Consider the following 20,349-nt stretch of genomic DNA (forward strand, 5'->3'; position numbering starts at 1 on the left):
AGTATCAGGGAGGACAATAACAAGAGTCAACTGTTTGATTTTTAAAATATGTAATAAAAAATACAGCTTAAAATCAAAGCCATGAAACTTTAATCATTGGAAAGGATTTGATGAGGACCCGGTAAATAGTTGGCATTTTGAAGAAACAGTCATTTTTCTGAGAAATTCCCAGGCATACCAACATGGACAAAGGGGTCATAGAAATGCTTTCTGGCTCTTTCTCAGTCTGTTCTTAGCTGTGGTGGAGTGCCAGAATCAGATGTCTCCAGCCCTAGCTCCTCTGTTTTATTATTTAGGAATATTGGGCTCATACTAATTCACCACATCAACATAAAATGCTTGAAGTAACTCCCAGGAGAGGAATGAGGTAAAGGGCAGAGGATCGAGTAAAGTCATACCAACACAGGCACAAGGAGAGCTCGGAGCCTGAGAGCACACTTTCTGAACTCAGCTGGAAGGGTCTGTTGGGTACCAGCGGACCCAATGTTGAGTTAATACTATTTGTTCTGAGTCATACCAACGCAGGCACAAGGAGAGCTCGGAGCTTGAGAGCATACTTTCTGAACTCAGCTGGAAGGGTGTGTTGGGTACCAGCGGACCCAATGTTGAGTTAATACTATTTGTTCTGAGTCATACCAACGCAGGCACAAGGAGAGCTCGGAGCTTGAGAGCACACTTTCTGAACTCAGCTGGAAGGGTGTGTTGGGTACCAGCGGACCCAATGTTGAGTTGATACTATTTGTATTCTCCGAAACACACTATTTAGCCTCTTCACCCTGCAGCTTCCAACTTTGAGATTTGGAGAATAGCAAGATCCTTCTCAGGAAGATTATCAGGATTGAATGAGACAAAGGACTTATTTGGAAACATATTTACATCATGGTCTGGAGTTGGTATAAATGAAGTAAACAGAAGCTGTGTTACTATGACTACCTCTATGAGATTATCCACCTCATGACACTTACAGACATCATCCACCACCTGAGGTGTTAAGACCAAGGCAAAGGAAATGAGAACTGAAAGGCACACATATAAAACTATATGTGTGTAAAAACATTTAGAACATACATAGAGATACCACAGATCTTCAAATTATATGATACATAGCACATCTTTATAAATAAAATACACTTATAACATATAAACACATATGAATATTTAAATTTATGGTGACTAACGTGTACCTTTAGACATCATATGTTTATAATATATAAAATAATTTATATATTTGTAATATATAAACATGTTTGTGTGCATGTACATATATCCATACATATATTAACTATGAATACATAAGATATATTAATATATTTTATAAATACATATTAAAATACAAATGAATCTATCAATTATAGATTTCTTATGCCTGGCTTAGAAGTACTGATATATCAATCACGTCCTTTGCTTTTGTCACATATCAAAATGAACTTTGAATGCAAAATTACTGAAAATACTAATAAGGGGACCAGCAATATGGTTCAGTGGATAAAGTGCTTCTGCCAAGCTTATTGACCTGAGTTCAATCCCTGGATGGAGCCTGTATGATAGAAAGAGAGAAGCAACTGGGGTAAGTTGACTTTTGCATGTATACCACGGTATGGATTACTTTCTTTTTCTACCCACAAAATAAATGAGAAAAAATAAATCCTGGGCAGGTGTTATGTATTTATAATTTTATCTTGTCACCTTCTTAAGATTCCAATAAACTTCAGATGAGCAAGTTCATCAGTAGCCAACCCAGGTACTTGACTTTAATGTTGGAGCCAAACCAGGGAGGGAATAAAGAGAGTTCACTAAATTTGATTTTGGTTTAGTTGCAGCTGGCTTGCTATCATCTTCTAGCAAATAGACAATATACACATGGCTTTGTTTATAACAGTCTGTGGGAGGGAATGCAAGCCAGCAAGTCATTTCTTCCACCACAGTTTAGCTACAGAATCATCTCTATCAGGTGGAAGATGCATTAGGAAACCCCCAACTGTTCTGGAATGTGGGCAAATTGATTTAGAAATGCTCATGTGAGTGTACGTGCACGTGTGTGTGTGTGTGTGTGTGTGTGTGTGTGTGTGTGTGTGTTTGGGGTGCTGGTTAGTTAGGCAATGTGCTTTCTCCTGGGAAATTCAGGGTAAGCAATATATGCACTTTTTTCTTGAAATAGGCATCCCCCCTTTCTAGCTCCTGTGCCAGTTCAGAGAGACGGAGTCATACTCGCCCTGGTGATTTATATCCTCGCTGCTCCCTGCCATGTGTGGGTAATGCCTGGTCTGTTCCAGTTGTACCACTATGATGGTATCACACTTTCACTCTTCACTCTGAAATAAACATTCCCCAAAGCTCTCAAACAGATAGTGCTCAGAGATTTCCCCTGGGTCCTCTTTGAATTAAATCAATTAGGGGCAGGCCATATGTTCACCATATGTATGTCAACTTGCCAGAGATTCGTAAAAGAGAGAGAGAAAGACATTTATTTTTTTAAAAAAAAAAGAAAGATCACAAATCAACCTGAAAACACACAAACTGAAAAAGAACTAATCAGTCAACTAGTTAAATCTCTATTTATATATGTCAAGGGTTGATTAAAATTAGACAAGATAATATACCCCCTGATTACCATTATATATTGCACTTCCACATTTTTTAAGTCTCATATGCGATTAATTTCTTGGGCAGTATAGGAAATCAATCACTCTTTCTCATGTTTTCTTCACCTGTTCACTCACCTGGAAAGAGAGAAATGATTGCCAGGCCAGTGGAAGTGGATCTTCACCAAGTTCATCAGGGTTCAGCACTCTGCAGAATATATGTGATATTTTGTGAAGATTCCAGCTGTCCTTCGTTTATTGTGAGACTGGAAATCCAGACAGCTGACTCCTGACGCTGGAATAGTACATTCAGAATAGGTCTCTTGCTCCATTCTACCATGGAATTCTCAAAACGATTCCATTTTGATCCTTTAAAAACACCTGCGTGGTGGCGCTTGTTACAGCAGAAGTTCCACACATATTTGAAACATGGAAACCTCAAGGAAAAGAGAAGTTGTAAGAAGCAGGTCTTTTGATTCCATTTTGCTATACTATGGGCACAGCTAGTAGCCTTCTTCCTAAGAGGTCCTTATGGACCTCTTCCATATTGGCCTTCCCCTTCTGGCTCCTCCCCTTTTGGCTCCTCCCCTTCTGGCTCCTCCTCTTCTGGCTCCTCCCCCTTCTGACTTGTCTGTAGATGCCCTCGGCCGACCTTGGTGTGGACCATTTCTACCCTCTCCTTCACACTGCACAAATGTGCTACTTCTCTATCCATATGTCATCTACTCGCACTTTTCCATCTTTTCTGCTTTTGTTCATGCTGGTCCCTTTATACTGGTCACTCTGTTACCAGTCTCTGCTTTTCAAAATCTTCTCTTAGTGAGGCTGAGGTTAAATTCAATAGATGGTAGAGATTGGGAATCTAATTTGATTTCTGAACAAGCCAGTAATGAATACCAGATATCTTAGGTGATCTTTGTGGCAGAATTATGTTGTTCTGCTTTTTAAAAGTTATTTTGTTTTATGGCTACGGGTGTTTTGCCTGCATGTACGTACATACACCACATATGTGCCTGGTGCTCTTAGAGACCAGAAGAGGGTGTCAGATCTCACATTGGGAGCACCCATGTGGATCCTGAGAAGGGATCTTAACTCCTGAGTCATCTCTTCAGCCACAGAATTACATAATTTATATATGTGTATGTATGTATGTATGTATATATATATGTATATATACATATATGCATTTATATATACAACACATTTTTCTTAGGTGTATTCATGACGACACATGGTCATGTGTTACATAAAGCCATTTTCATGCAAGTGTATAAACATACTTTTAACACCTTCTCCCTATGCCCTCTATCTTTTCTGGTCCTCCCCCTCCCGTTATTCCTCTTGTTCTCCTAGACTGTTTCTCTTCTACTTTTATGTCATATGCATACATTACTTTACATGTCTATATGTGTTAGGAGTCACAAGTGAAAGAAAGCATGATATTTGTCTTTCTTTGAATAACAAAATTTGTTTAATATGGCTAGGCCTGTTCGTGTTCATTTTTATGAAAATGGCATAATTTTATATTCTATGCAATTATGTGAAAGAAAATTTAAGAAATGTTAGACCATGCTGGGAAGGAGAATCTTATATTTTTAAGGGAAGGACCACTTGTATGTGAAGAAAAAAAAAATAAGAGGAGTGGGGGAATTATATTGCAGCTTCTCTCTCAGTACCATGGGAAGAAAACAGACAAAATGAAATTAACCCTCAGGGCTTGATGCTCTCGTGGGTTTCTCAGGATCTTGCAAAAAGGATGGACCATATGGTAGGAAGTACCTTTGTGACAACATGGGCTCAAATGAAATTTCAAGGATTATAAATCCTGTTTCTTCTCATCATTTGATGAGCAGCTGGTACCAGGAAGTATAACATTCCTCGAGTTATACTTGGGCCTTCGTTTCTTTTTTTAAAGTATCTTTTTTTTTTTTTTTTTAAATAGCATCCGGATTTGGCTCCTAGAAAAAGGAACATGGAACCACTCCAGGATGATCATTAATCTGCCTTAGTAAGGCAGTCTTCCCACCTGGGGGGACATTCATAATGGTCTGCTATAGTGATCTGTCACAGCATATGGGCAGGGAGTGGGGGGAGAGTGGAACATGAGATTGCACAACAGAGGAATATGCATGATTTGGAACTGTGGTTTAAGAAAAAAGGAAAAAAAGGAAGGAAGGATCCCATATCATCTGTCCACATAGCCAAGAAGAGGCCAAGTGGTAAATTATATGCCCATCTTGAGGTCTTATACAGGCATGAAGGGGAAGTAGAGATTCAGTGGGAGAGTAAATCACTAGTTTTGGAATTGTACCAAATTAAATATCCTTTCAGTGGTATCCTTAAAGAATGAGTGGAAGACAATGGGGCTCCGGAGAGCAGGGCTCCCCTAAGTGTGCAGTGCCTGCTCATGGGCCATAGGTAGTGCAGAGAGGCCCCGGTGAGACAGGAGATCGAGTGTGGACAGGTCCCCCACCTCCTTCCTGTGTGGGTTGACAAATGCTACATCCCTTTTCAGGCTACTTTCTTCACCCATCTACTGTGCTGATTTCTGCTTCGGGCATGCCAAATGACTTTACCCTGTAGAACTTGGGTCCATCTAAAAGAGGAAGAGATGGATGCCAGTTAGGTTGGTTGGCTGGATGAGTGTGTGCATGAACGGATGATTGTTCGCAAGCCCCAACACTTTCAGCGACCGGTCAGCTTGTTAGCATTCATTCTAGCATTCACTGTGCTCCTCTCCTTCAAGCAGAGTGGAAGAGTATGGAGGAGGGCAGGAACAGGTAAGGTGGGCAGAAGGAGAGAGAGAGAGAAAGAGAGAGAGAGAGAGAGAGAGAGAGAGAGAGAGAGAGAGAGAAGGGTGGGAGTTGCAGATTTGTTTAAATCTGACTGTTGACCAAATAGTCTGCTTTTACCTGATATGTCTGTTGTTTATGTTTTGCATTTGTTTTGAACATTTAAAAAGGAATCAAACAGAAGCAGTGCACTCTAAAGCGCTGTTCTGGCTAGCAGGTATTAAGAAATGCAAAGTGGGAAACTGTTGCAACAGAACGAAATAGTATTACTTGGCCAGCCCAACCCTTTCAAGGTAAGATGGCTCTACTGTCAGCTCAGCTGCAGCAAAGACAAAAGGCCTGTCGACTGAAGGGACAAGAGACAAGAGAGGCAACCTCTTTTTAACATCTCAGGGGAAAGAGCTCGCACAGGAGGCAGGATCTCATGGCTCCGGAACAGCAATTGCATTGTGCCAGTAGACAACAGGAAGTGAGCACCAACAGACCCCTCCTCGATCTAAACACACACAGACTTAACCTATGGCCGGACTTCTGCCCTTGAGTGACCAGGGCCATTAGGATGCAGGTCAAAAGGTTGTAGTGTGACAGAAAATGGAGCCTTATTGAATGAGGGAGAAATAAAAAAAATTCTTTTGTTTGCTTCACTCTGGGGTTTGTATAGCTACTGTGATGTCATAATGGAGTCCAGAACGGGAGTGGGGTGGGGTGGGGTGGGGAAAGAACCCCCTGATTTATCACAGCTGGAGACAGGCCGTCGTCGGAAACTCAGTTAAACACTGAGGGGAAAGACAGACACAAGGAAAGAACCACACGAAAGTCAGGCTCTCTTCTCTGACGGGGTGTACACAGTTATCTTTCTGAACATCATCAGAAGCTGTGAGAGAGACCACCAGAGAATTCCCACCTTACCTGTTAGGGTGGAAAGACAGGTATACTCTTGGCTGACCCACTGGCTTCTCTTCCCAAAACTCCAAGGTGTCTTCATCTTAGTGGGCTAGTGGGGGAACAAAAACGCGATATCTAAGTCTATACAACCGGGAGTGTATTCCATGATAGCGTAGGAAAAAATTCACACACAGGCACACGTATACGCACACGTGTATGCATACTTAAGCATCTCTGTACAGATAATGTACAAAAAGGTGTGGAAAAGGCGTCCAGACAGAGTGCTCAACTTTACAGACCAGGGTAAGACCTGAGGTTTACTTTGCTTAGTTATCTCTCTCTCTCTCTCTCTTTTTTTTTTAAAGCTTTGAGCACTTTTAAAACATCTGAATAATCTAATTTTTTCCCTCAGAATTTTCTTCTGGGTAAAAAAAAAAAATGACCATTAAGAAAAGTTTGCTCTGATTCACTTTATTATTCTGTTGGTGATGGTTGCATCGAGGAGAGGACACTGTGTTTACCTTAGTAAAATATGTGTCTATCATTTTGTGTGTTTTCTTCCATTCCAAATCTGGAACCTCGATTGCCGTCTATGTCCTGATAGGTTTGCTCTGAACTACATACTATTCCTTTAAGGTATCACCAACGAGGGGGCTGCTGCTTCTCCAACTGAGCTTTGTATTCAAGAGAATCAAACAAGCGCATGGTTTTGTTTTGTTTTTTTTTTTTTAAAGTGTGGTTTTTTCAAACCCTGCCTTAAAGCGTTCATGAGTTTTGTGTCTCATTACACCTCTTGTGACGGCACCGCGGGCCTTTAGAGAGGAAGCCTTTGGCTCTTTACAGACGCTGAGCAGCCTGAACACCCTCCTGGGAGATTGATGAGTCCTGCTAACCTTGGTGCCTAGATGGAAACTCAGAAACAAAGTGACTCAGAGGATTAAGGGGAAGTCAATGTCAGCACCAGGATTAGAATTCACACTTGCCTGGTTTCTCAGCCCAGGGACCAGCTCCCCCATGGATCCTAGCTTTGTCTCCCTCCAAGTGAGGAGGGGACAGGGTGTTTCCACATGTGGAAAGACCCCTGCTATTCTCAGACCTCTGCCTTGTAGGAAGGCCCTTCCTTTTAATAAATTGCAGAGTGGGGCGGGTGGGGTGAAGTAACTTTGAGGTGATTTATTCTAATCTCCTCACTTTATAAGTGAGAAAAGGGCCATAAAAACGCTAGAAACAGAATGAGCATGCCCAGCTTGCAGTAACACAATAGGGAAGCAAATTGGTGTGGTGCAAAGCCCTGGACTGGGAGGATTTGGAGGCCTGGCTTTGAAGCCCGGCTTTACCTCTGATTGAAGTCCAGTTTCTTTCTGTCCCAGCAGAAAGCAACATTGCCTTTGGTGTTTATGACAATCAAACGTGCAAAGCACCTTAGCTCTCGCGGGCGCTGCTAACGTCTCTTCTCCATCCGTTCTCATCTTCATGGCAGTTACACGTGTGTGCAGTTTTCCTTCCTAAGAAAAATGACCCTCAAATGTCCCATGCAAATGTTGAATCACAAATCCGTGGGATTGTATGGGACTTCTCCAAGATAGATATCTTGGAATTTTCTTAAACTCTCTTAGAGGATTCTAAACGCAGCTCTTGATGGTTTAACACACTGAATTTCAGAGGTGCACGGGGCTGTCAGTGGTATCTTTTTCTTGAGTTAGAGTTTGAGTTCGGGGAGCAGGAAAAACGGCGGTGTGCTGAGTTCAGAGCAATCCAAGCCGCCGGGAGGTGTTGTTTTTGTGGGTGACTGCTAGCGCAGACAGACGTACTTCTTCGCTTCCTCCGAAGAACTTTTCTCTCTAGTCCTGGTCTTGCTAGTTAGCCCTCCCTAACCCCCATCCCTTGACACTCATCCTGGAACAGCCTTCCCTTTCCTAATTAGACTTTCATGCTCTTTGTCCTCTCTGGGATCCCTTGGCTTACTTTGCCTTATTTCCACTAAGAGGAGACAGGCAATTCATCTTAATGAGTCTGAGCACCCGGGGCCAGGTCTCCTTTGACTCTTCAATTCTGAAGGAGGGGCTGAAGGCCAAACGCCTCGAGAGGATGGTTGAAGCGCAGGGCACGGGAGACCTCTGCGAGCAAGCGCACGGTCACTGGCTTTCTGCCTTCTAGAGGGGTTGTTTCGCTCGGTGTTTTAAGACTATTAAAACAAAAACCATGACAACAACAACAACAACATCCTTGAATCTGTTTCAGAAGGAAGGGTTTAGAGTAGGCAGAACTGGGAGGAAACATTTTTGTTTAAATAGGCTTCAGAGCGTAATGGGATTATTATGATAATAATGATTTAGCATCTGCTGAAGTGCTGCGGCCTGGGTTGAGCTCTTTCTTTACAATGCCTCATTTAATCCTCAACACAGCTTCCGGAGGGCGGTGCTGCATTACCGCTATCTTGCAGATGGAGGACTGCAGACCATGGCGTCTTAGGAGTCATCGATCTTTTCATTTCGTCAATCTTTCTCCCAGACCTAGGGTCTTCCACCCCTTACCCAGGAAGGCCAGGTCAGTGGTGTGTACTGCGTCTGTGATTCCATGACACGTGTTTGCCTGCCCTCACCCACGGTAGGCCCAGCTGTCTGCTCAGCTGGGATGATGTTCAAATGAACCGGTCTGAAGGAAATCCTGGAGAGCCCTGGTCTGCGTAGCGCCACCTCACTTCAGACTTTGGAACAAAAGAGATGGAGCATCAGTGGGTGCTTGCTCCTAGAGGAGATAACCTTTCTGTTCCGCTCTCAGCTTCTTTCTAGCCTTTGAGATTAAAGGCTTGGGAATTCTCACAGAAAATCTGGTTCTTATTCAACTCCGTTATGGACAACCTGGGGTGGGACCGTTCCTGCCACTCTCTACTTCCTGGGTTCAGGACTCCCCTCTGGCTTGGATTCATTGTTGTCTCTTAAGTTTTCAGGTGGGCGGTTTGACGCTGTTTTAAAGAAGCACGAGGTTTCTCAGAGGCACCTTCACGGTGTGTTTCTGATAACAGCCTGTCTGTGTCTCTCATAGCCTTCCTGAATTCTTATTTAAAAGCGTTTAGTGCGATAGCATGGTAAACTCCTCCAGTGATTTCCAACCTTACCTGTAGATTCGGGAGCATTTTATGCTGTAGATGCTCGCAATCCACTTTCTTCCCGGCCACCCTCACCACCGTTCAGAGCCCAGGCACAACTCCCACCCCTCCACTGCTACCTCTCCCCCATCACCACCCTTCCCCCGGGTCCAGGCACAGACTATCAGACTGGACCTCCCCACGGAGAAGTTAAGTTAAAGAGGGAGACACGGAAATCCTCTCGAGTTTAGCGATATCCATTATTACTTACCCCATATAATAAAAGGGCAGCACGTTTCTTTGGTCTTCCGCCAGAACCTGGTGGGTTTAAAAAAAGAAAAGAATGTAAAAAATGCTTTTTTTTTTTTTGACCATGAGAGTGTCTCTTAGTCGTAAACGCCCTCGTAGCCTCTAACCTCGCAGTTTCCGGACTAAAGAGAGCTTGCCAAAGAAACCAGGCAGAAGGTGGACCCAGGCAACAGGGAAGGGTGAGGGTGCTGAAGGGCGATCGATGCACCAGTGAAATGGGCCTCTCTTTTTGTGTTTTGTTCTTCAGACAGGCTTCTGCCACTTTCTGCCTGCCTAGGTGGCATCAAAACAATCCTGGTGCCACCCAGAGAATAATTGCCAATTTTCAATATGAAATCACTTAAGAGACACTGGCAAGCAGGTGGCAGGCATTAAGCTCCTCCCTCCCCTAGCTGGTGGCTGGCACTTGGTTGACTAGGGACTAAGGAGTTACAGGTGTTCTACTACACCTGTAGCTCAGGGTGACTGAGATCAGGGGTCAGAAAGGGATCAAAGGATCAGAGTGTTTGGGGGGGTCTCAATCCCCATATTGCTCTCTCCTTTTTGTCTCCCCGTTCCCCTCCGCCCCCCAAACACTCTACCACTGCGCTAAATCCCTAACCCCGGAGATTGCTTTCTACATAAAATGTGTCCTAGGCCACTAGGATGAGGAGTTTGGGAGGTGTAAGTCCTGGCCTATAGGAGAAAGGGAGGGAAATTCTCCCTTGCAAGGGTTATAAAAATTATGGTCTTGCACCAAATCAGCCATTTGCCCCTTTTCTCTGTGGTGGTTAGCTTCCTGCAGGGCTATTAAAGACAATGTGGGTTCCATTCGTCTAGTTTCTTGAGTTTGTTATTATCTCACTTTGACAATAACCGTGGTTAATAGCAGAAGAAAAGTTATTTCTCGTGAATGAAAACACTTGGCTTTCCTCACAGCTGCTTTTAGAAGAATCAAGATTCCCCCCAGGCCCCCAGGCTGAAAAACGGAAGAGAAATCACAATTCAAGGAGGAGGCAGGTTTTCTTATTCATGATCAGGACTTTTCATTCCTGGGACTTAATAAATTCGGTTCTTATTCTCAAAAAGGTGTAAGCTATACCTTAAGCTTATATCCTGCCTCAATTCTGCGAAGTTTGAATTTTGGAAATATTAATGCAAGATGGAGGAAATTGATTTCAGCCCAACGAAGACACCCAAGTGCCTCTTCAAAATAAAAATAGCTAGCATTTCCTGTAGGACATGAAGGTTGACTACACAGACTTTCAAACAGCTCTAGTCCGATCTCTTTACATGGTTACCATTCCTACTAGCCCTAAACAAGCACTCATTATTTTTCATTTACATAGAGTTATCTATTCATGCTTCATACAAGCGAAACCATATAATATGTAATCAAGACCGTTCATGACTGGCTTTCTTTCATGTATTGTTATATTTTCAAGGTATATCCAAAAAAGTTATATTCTATGAGTATATCACATTTCATTTATTCATTTAATTAGAACTTTGGAGTTGTTTTCATTTTTGGCTCTTATAAATGATCCTGCTCTTCTGGGTTTTTGCCTAGACATGTGTTCCCAGGTTCCCTGGTAGATTTCTCAGAATAGAGTTGATGAATAATTTGATATAATGGTTAATCTACATTGCTGATCTATTGGGATTAAGAACCAATATGGATTCTGGATGTATCAATGAAGGTACTTACAGAAAGTTTTAACAGAGTGAGGCCCACCATAAATATTGTCAGAATCATCCCCCGGACAGAAGTCCTAACTTCACACAAAGAAGAAAACAATCGAGGCACCCGCTTTCAATTCTTTCTGCATCCTGAACCAGGAACAACTGCCTCACATTCCCCACCATGATGGAGTGTATCTCCTCCAACTGCAAGCTGAAGCATCCTTCCTTCAAGCTGCTTCTGCTATTCGGTGAAAGAAATGCAAGCTCGGAACTATGTTTGTAAAGTCTGTGCTAAGCCTTCTAGGGGCTGATTTCTCAGGCACCCTATGTCACTTACACACCAACCATGAATGATAATAATGCTATTATTCATTCAACTCTTTGATTTTAAACAACCCAGTAGCTATGAACTAGTATCATAATATGATTTCAATTGTGAATTATTTGATAATGACATCAAACATCTTTTTATGTCTGTTGATGATTTGTATTTTCTTTTGGAGAACAATTTGTTCAGATCCTTTACTTACTTTACAGTTGAGCTATTTTATTTTAAATAATGAGATTGTTATTATTTTTAAATGGAATTGTTATTATTTTTTAATAATGGAATTATCAGGCTTCTTAATATATTCTAGATACAAGGTCCCAACTATTACAGTGAGTGATTTGTTACTTAAAAGAAGCTCTTATTTTTATTTGTTTGCTTTAAACTGGCCTATTTCAATTTGTACAAAAGAATGGCCAAATTTAAAACAAAACAGGAAAAAAAAAAGCAGATATTGAAGGTTCCCCAAGGGATCATGTCATGTTACTTCATTTTCTGAGTTTATTTTTCTCTTCCTTAATCTAGAAACAATCTGGGAATACACTTCCAAACGGGTAAAAATAAACAAAGATCCAGACATCTCATCAAATCCAGAAGCCAAGAAATCAAAAGAAACCTTCAGACAATTAGAAAAAGCTTGATCCCTGTTAGAAGCAAGCTCATGTGTGTGCCCCAGTAGGAGTGGGGGTTTAGGGGGGAGAGAGCAGAGGGCTCTGACCCTGTGGCCCGGCATCACAGGTGGGCAAGCTACACAAAGGCAGCTGGGATGAGATGTGGCTTAGGGCACTTTACAGAGCCAGATTGTAAATTTTTCTATTTATGAGTGTCCTGCAGGTGTTCAGAGCATCTGTGGACCTAGCCGAAGCGGGAAGGAAGCAGAACTTACCCATCAAAGCTCTTCCTAGCACTGCCATTTATTAAAGAGAGGCAGTAAACAAATTTATTGCACACATTTTCCTCCTCTGTGAATGTTTTCACGTTCTTGAGTGCAAATGTGTGCATATATGAGGTTAGGATGGTGATGGCCTTGTCTTTTCCTCAGAACTTTTTTTTTTTTTCTCCTTTAAGTAACAGTATGACTATCAGAGAGGCGTTTGAGAATAGAAGAAAGACCTCAAGGTTTTTTTCCTAGGAATGGCTTCAAAGCAGACGTTGCTCATTACTCTTGTTCTAGCATACTGAGAAGGAGCAGTGACATTTGGGTTACCTCTCTACACGAGCTAGAACTAGCTGATCAGGGACATTATTTATTTCTCATTCAAATTGCCTACTCAGAAACCTTAAATGCCATAACCATGAGTTTGTACTACACCAGGGTGACTAATAGCAATCTATGGCACCAAATGACTTGAGTGACAAGCTGCGGCTTCCTCGGCTTGAAAACAAGACAAAACACAACAGCTCATGTTTTTGGATTAGATGGCTTATTTTAGGTCAAAAAGGGGCATGGGTGAATTAGATGAGGCATCAAGGGATTTGAATGCCCTTAATTAAGTGCTTACTTTTGCAGAGGTTGTTTTGTTTTGTTTTTTGAAGGCCCTATTTACTCATAATTTAACACTGCCATCAGCTCGGTTACCCACTGCCACTGGTTACACCTGTTCTGAAATGACTGTAAAACACCTCGAATGGAAAGTCTCTGAGTTTTTACATAAAAGGTCCACCCTGGCGCAGTGACCCTTCAGCTCTCCTAGAAATTAGCTGGTACAATCTGATTTTCTTTTATGGGTAGTAGTCCTGTATGAAAAAAGACAAGTGTAACTTATTTCCTTTTTACATGGGAAAAGAAATCTTGCCTTTATTTATTTTGTTTGCAAACGTACTTTCCAGCAGAGAAAAATCATTTGGAAAAAAAAAATGGAACGGATCCTTTTCCTTGCCTTCCTCAAGATATTTAATTGATACACATAGATTTATAGTCACTTAGTGTTCATGTGCCTGTAATGTGGGGGGAGGAAGATGCTGAATGGGAACTGAGTCTTTTGTGGTTCAAGAAGAAAAGAATCTGTCTGTTCTTTTCCCTACAAGGTCCACTCCTAACCCTAGTTCCTCATCCTTTTTCTTTTTTTTTTTTTACTTTTTGAGACAGGGTTTCTCTGTATAACCTTGGCTGTCCTGAAACTTACTCTGTAGACCAGGCTGGCCTCGAACTCAGAAATCCGCCTGCCTCTGCCTCCCAAGTGCTGGGATTAAAAGCATGCGCTATCACTGCCCGGCAGCTCCTTATTTGCATATATTAATGTGTATGTAGGTGAGATGGTGGTTCTTAGCTTGATGCTCAGAACTCACTTTCGGGGGCCAATAGTTAAATTGCTCTGTGCTTTGTTCTCATTTATTTAAAAAAAAAAAAAAAAAAAAAAGAGTCTATCTCCTCCCTACTGGCTTTCACAAGGGCCAAAAGTTTAGATATTGGAGAAGTGTCATCCAGAGTGATGCGCAGCTGAGTACCTGGCATGCTGCACGACTGACCTTCCATACAAGCCATGAGCATCAGTGGAATGCCAGCATGAAGACTGTGGGTGTAACCCACCTTCTGGATGTAATTGGGGCCTGCCCCATAGGAGGGAATTCATGTCTGATAGTGTAAGTCCATGGCTGTGAAGGTCATAGGCTCTAATAAAGAAGTTACTGCTGTTTTGATAAAGGGATGCTATCAGATGCGCCTCTCAAACTGCCTTGTAACTGCTGTGTTCATGCTCGTAGAACAGCATTGCTATCAGCTTTGCTCCAAGAAGTTTCTTTTGGTAGTGGGCGCTGGTTACTGTGGAGACACAGAGACCCGGACAAAGTGCTGAGAACAAGTGACTGTTTGATATTATGTGCATTTAATGTGACATACATCTTACCAGCTCTGAGGCTCAGTAAATGTCACAGACTAGGCAGAATGCTAGAGCCAGAGTAAGATGTGGAATGCTATGGAACACCATCTTTCAGGCATGATATGCCTGATAGACTTTTAAATTCTTAGGAGCTGTGACTGCCTCAAAAGACCTACACAAGATCGGGTCTGTGAACTTTCCTTACATGGGAAGAGATTCGTGGGGCCACACCCAGCCCCGAGGATTTATACAGAGCTGACAGTTGCTAGGAGACGGAGAACCTTTTATGTCTAGTGGTACAGACACAGGTCACTTACCCATACTCCCAAACACAACTCACCCTGAGCCAATAATGTGGCTCAGCAGGTAAAGGCGCTTGCCACCACACATAATGACCTGAGTTTGAAACCGACAATACCACACACACACACACACACACACACACACATTCTTACTTAGTCTACACCTAGAGTCTGTACTTATCTTACTTCTACTGTAAAATTCAGTTGTTAGTTTGAATGTGCCTTAACATTTTCAGATGAGAGGATAGGCAATGGCAGCTCTCACAGAGCAGAACGTGACTGTGGCGGTTTGAACAGGTTTGGCCCCCATAGACTCGTGGGTTTGAATGCTTGGCCCATAGGGAGCGGTGCTGTTAAGATGTGGAGTAGATATGGCCTTGTTGGAGAAAGTGTGTCACTGTGGGGTGGATTTTGAGGTCTCAGAAGCTCGAGCCAGGCCCAGTGGCTCACTGTCTTCCTGCTGCCTACCGGTGCAGACTTAAAGCTCTCAGCTACCTCTCAGCAATATGTCTGTCTGCATGCTGTGATGCTTCCTGTCACAATGACAAGGGACTAAATCTTTGAACTGTAAGCCAGCCCCGATTAAATGTTTCCCTTTATAAGAGTGGCTGTGGTCATGGTGTCTCTATACAGCAAGAAAACCTCTACAATATTGATTTCACAAAATCGTGTCTTCACTGGTACCAGGGTACTTAAAGGTGATTTGTCCCAATGGCAGGACACTTATGAATACTGCTGCCTTTAGCACAGGGCCTTAAGTAGGTCAAGGTGTTGCTTGACTCATACAACAGGAGTCTCATGTCAAGTAGAGGCTCTAGATGATATCCGGGGCTCCTTCCACATATCTGGTCCTTACGGTTAAGCTATTGGCTGACTGAGAAACCAAGCATCTTGTCTTTCTTGATGAGGCCAAGAGGTTGTCAGAGGAAAGGAAGCAGGATTAGGAAGGTTAGAACTGCCCGCTCAACCCCCACCAGACATCTGCGGGCGGCTTATTCATTAGAATAGCAGCACATGACCTCTGGGAAGCTTAATAACTTCATGGATCATGCTGCTAAAAACATTGTAAAGGCAAAGGAAAATCACTTCAGTGCTCTCTTTCAGGAAGGACAAATACTATAATTTAGAGGTCTGTGGAAGGAAGTCTGTCACTCACTGGCTGCTTTCTTTGAACTATGGCACAATGGTATCAATCATTTTCTTGGGGTCAAATTTGGCACATGACTGTAAAAACAACCCTGTGAAGCTTGGTAATGAGATATAGATGGGTAGTGGGACATACCATCACCTCTTCTTTATGACCCCATGGGGAAAACACAGGGCAACCTGGGTGAAAATTACTGTCAAATGGGCTACCTGAGCCAAGTAGACACACTTCTAGATATGTCTCTACTGGCTGGTTTTATGTCAACTTAACACAAGCTAGAGTCATGAGAGGAAGAGGAGCCTCAGTTAGGAAAATGCCTCCATGAGATCCAGTTGTAAGGCATTTTCTCAGTTAGTGATCAATTGAGGATGGGTGGGGCCATCTCTGGGCTGGAAGTCCAGGATTCTATAAGGAAACAAGCTGAGCAAGCCATGGGGACCAAACTATTAAGCAGCACCTCTCTATGGCCTCTGCATCAGCTCCTGCCTCCAGATTCCTGCCCTATTTGAGTTCTTAATAGACTTCTTTCAGTGATAAACAGCAGTATGGAAATATAAGCTTAATAAAGCCCTTCTCCTTAACTTGCTTTTTGGTCATGGTGTTTTATTGTAGCAATAGAAATCCTAATTAAGATAGTCTTAGTCTGGGACATAAAGAGTCCGACCTCGACATGTGAATATTCTATCCTATGTGGAGATCTCCTTCATGGGGGTTATGTTCTGTCCAGAGGGACATGCCTTTCATATCTTCAACTCAATACCTTTCCTGAAGTATTCATTCACTGACCAAGCCAGCTCAGTCAGTCAACCCGGTCTCAAGAGAGGGAGCAAGGATTGAAAAAGACAATTAGACTATAGCCAGTGCTGAGGTTGAAGTGAATTTATTATTTTTTTAGTCTGCTTTTATATCATTCTAGGTATATACAAAGGATATGGTCAGTCCTAAGTCATAAACAAAGTAGTTCAGGATCAAAGAAAGCATACACAAAGGTCCCACGATCACTGTATCCAGGGTCTTAACAAGATATGAAGAACACCTTCCTCAGCAGTGGTCATCTTGGGCCTACCTCCTAGCCCAAAGTCAAATTTCTGCCTGAGCCTACTTCTGCTTCCTAGCTCACGGTCAAACTCCCGCCAAATTCCTAGAAGGCAGCCCCCAAAGCTCTCCACAATTTACCTAAATTGTTCTCAAATTTTATGTATCAACGATCCCAAACAACACTCCCCAAATTCTTGCCTATAGAACTGGATCAATAGCTATATCCCAGAAATCCAAAGGAGCTCATACTGTGACTGTTCTTACAAGCAGAAGGGAAACATGCTTTCCATTTAGGATCATTCTAGAATGCAGTGTTTTAGGGTCTCCCTTTAATAGCACCCTCTTTTACCCAGCTCCTATCTATGCCATCTCTAAGGCAGACAAATAATTCTGTGATGGCATTACATGCCTACCCATGTATATTTTTCTTTTCTTTCCTTTCTGTTTTTTTTTTTTGTTTTGTTGTTATTTTTGTTTATTTTGTTTTTTAGAAACAGGGTTTCTCTGTGCTGCCCAGACTGTCCTGAAACCTACTCTGTAGTTTTCTGTCTTCTGTTTTCTCCATTGGGGTGAACAAAGGATATGTATGTATATGTGTATTGTATATATAATATATACATATATATATATGTATACACACACACACACACACACCTTGGAGAGCAGGAAGGAGTTTTCAGGGTGAGTATAAATCACTGGCTGGAGTTTATAGTACTGGGAAAGCCTCATTTTCCTGGAGGCCTTCCTGAAATCTCAGGTACTTGCTGGACAGGTTCTTATCAAGGAAAGAGGAAGTTGAACTTGTAGGTTGGCCAAGGACTATATGACCTTCCTCAGGTAGAGGGTATGGGGTTCGGGGTCCCCAGACAAGGTCAGGCAGAGAAGAGGAAGCCCTGCTGGAAAAGGGCGTCCTCCACTTTGCACAGAGCTCAGAGGAGCTACTTAATAGTAGGCTTTGACCTTAAATAGCAGGGTTCCCCACATCATCTGTAGACCAGGCTGGCCTTGAACTCAGAGATCTGTCTGCCTCTTCCTCCCACGTGCTATGATTAGAGTTGTGTGGCACTTTGTCTAGCTTCATTTAGATTTTTCATTGTACCAATCTTTTTAATTTCTCCAGGAAATGGCACTGCTTCCTGTACTCTTTGGGTGAAGAAGGGTTGAATCAGCGAGTTGTACTAATTATTACTTTCATGCTCAGGAGCCAATCATGAGGACTTACGATCATTAAAGAGAGCTATTTGATCTACTCCCTAGGTGTTGGGGGAGTGATCACAGGATAGGATTTGAGGCTTACTACATCTACTGCAAGATCAAAGGAGCTGAGTGTGTCAAGCAAAGAAAGTCTGACAAGTGGGCCTAAGTTAAGCTTCATTGTGGGATCTAAGGTCTCAGTGTAAACTTAGATACAATGCCCATAGAGAAATCAGTTTTCATTACTTTATTGGTGGTGGAGAGGCAGGCAGAAGCAAGACCCATACTCAACTGTGTGATAGAAGAAGGATCCAGATTTTATCTCATCAAAGCTGCTATGTCCCTGACAGTTGATCAGTGTCTGGTGTCGAGGGAGATGGATAACTCTATCATAAAAGGCCATCGGCATACTTTTCTGTCCCCAGAACTCTTCTGTAAGTCAGACCATTTCCTAAGACTTAATTTTTAAATTAGGTACCTTGTTTGTGATTAAGTTACTCTTAGAATTTTTCTTATCTTCTCTCTCTCTTCTCCATTTTATTTGAGTGTTTGCAATTAAGAGAATTTATTTAGTAAATCCACTTATTGAATTTGTTTTAAAGATCAGTTTGTTTCTCCAAAATTATCTGTCTCTGTCTCTGTCTCTCTCTCTGTCTCTGTCTCTGTCTCTCTCTCTCTCTCTCTCTCTCTGTGTGTGTGTGTGTGTGTGTGTGTGTGTGTGTGTGTGTATGTGTGTGTATGTTCATGAATCTGGGCCAATGGGAATGGAACCCAAAGCCTTGTTTATATTAGTAAGCCTTCTATCACTGAGCTATAGCCTAAGTTCCCTCCTTCTCTTTTATTTGGAGACAAGGTTGCATTAAGTTGCCCATGCTAGTCTTGAATTTGCTCTGTAGGCTAGGCAAGACTACATTTTACATTCAGTCTACTAAGCACTCATTTTATTCTCTAGGTCACATTGAGGTCCAGTGACACCTACTGACGAGCAATGCTGAGAAGATTCTGAAGGAAACTGTACAATACAAAGCCCTTAAGTAGGAGTTGGAACCTCCTTTCCATCCCTGGAACCTTCAGATGTTGGGTTCTATTTCAGTTCCTTATCTACACATTACAGACAAAGGCTTGTTGTTATTTGGTTGATTATAATTAAGTAATTGAAATTCTCAGTATCCGATTTTGGTTTTTAGAGGTTTCCCAGACCTGTATCTACAAGGAGAAGAAATTCATTTCAAATGATTACATTCTGAAAGAAACTCTGAGAAGGCAAGAGGAACGAAGGGTGGAGGGGCCAGGGTTGTGACAGAGGACAGGGCGTTCTGTGCAAAGACTGCTTCAGTGATCCGAACTGTGTCAAATTTAGAGTTACAAGTGAGGACAAAGAGGAAAGATGGACAGTTTGGACGCATGTGCAGAGGCAGCACCAGGAGGAAGCAGCTAGGAGCCTGTCTGAAAGTTTCTCACGTACACCAAGGCCTCCCTTTAGAGACAGGAGACATAAGAAGAACAGAATTGGCATGAAAAGTAGGGGAAACTGTTTCAGATATCTATTAGCTTTTATTATTGAGACATTATGAGAGATTTTGGTTAATCTAATCTGGGTATATAAGTTAACTAACACATGAAGTGGTCTGTAAGATTGTCTCAAGACATGCTGTTTCTCACTCATTTTTTCCTTTGGTTTAGAGAGAGTTACATTACCTGGACAAGACTTAACTCTATTTTTTTTTTTTACTAGTAATCATATCACTATTGCACATGCCCTGCGTATAGAAACTGGCCTGCCATAGCCATTCATGGTTATGATCTTGCCCTATTGTCCAGGTACCGGAGACTAATAGGGACTTGGAGAATTTTTTTAAAAGGTTAATATATTAAATATTTTTTCCACAGATACTGTATCTCTAAAGCAATTTCTGTCTGTGATCCGCGGGCTTGAGAGTTGTTTTCCTGTGTAGGAGAGAGTCTTCTCCTCACCGAGTTGTACCGTCATGACTCACTTGATTGTGAAGCTAAGAAACTGTCCCTAGGCACAATTGCCTTTAAACATTTTTTTTTCTCCTGCACTCAGAAGAAAAGCTGAAAGCTTTATCTCGCGGTTCCCTCAGTAACTCCACAATGTTGTCAGCAAGAATGAGCCTGAATTCTCTTTTGGCTGCTGGTCCACCATCACTGGTCTTTAGCATTCACAGTCCTCCACAGCAGA

At 42.3% G+C, this 20,349-nt stretch overlaps 2 long non-coding RNA genes across 7 annotated transcripts in view; one reads left to right on the forward strand and one right to left on the reverse strand.

The window, feature by feature from the left end:
- The window catches only part of LOC116085019, a 45,886-nt gene that overhangs the window by 6,151 nt on the left and 19,386 nt on the right, over positions 1–20,349 (reverse strand). For 3 of the 6 annotated variants that reach the window (XR_004116360.1, XR_004116357.1, XR_004116358.1), the window contains 3 exons: positions 9,619–9,665; positions 6,284–6,368; positions 2,721–3,019 (listed from right to left, as the gene is read on the reverse strand). This is a non-coding gene — a long non-coding RNA (uncharacterized LOC116085019). Of the gene's footprint in view, positions 1–1,512; positions 1,538–2,720; positions 3,020–5,055; positions 5,179–6,283; positions 6,369–9,618; positions 9,666–20,349 lie in introns of those variants that run through there. The other 3 variants (XR_004116361.1, XR_004116362.1, XR_004116359.1) reach the window with 3 other exon arrangements.
- LOC116085020 lies at positions 6,095–9,088 on the forward strand. Its single transcript, XR_004116363.1, has 2 exons — positions 6,095–6,303; positions 8,665–9,088. It is a non-coding gene; the product is annotated as an uncharacterized LOC116085020 (long non-coding RNA).

The sequence above is a fragment of the Mastomys coucha genome, unplaced genomic scaffold (assembly GCF_008632895.1).
Source record: "Mastomys coucha isolate ucsf_1 unplaced genomic scaffold, UCSF_Mcou_1 pScaffold9, whole genome shotgun sequence".
Classification (NCBI taxonomy): Eukaryota; Metazoa; Chordata; class Mammalia; order Rodentia; family Muridae; genus Mastomys; species Mastomys coucha.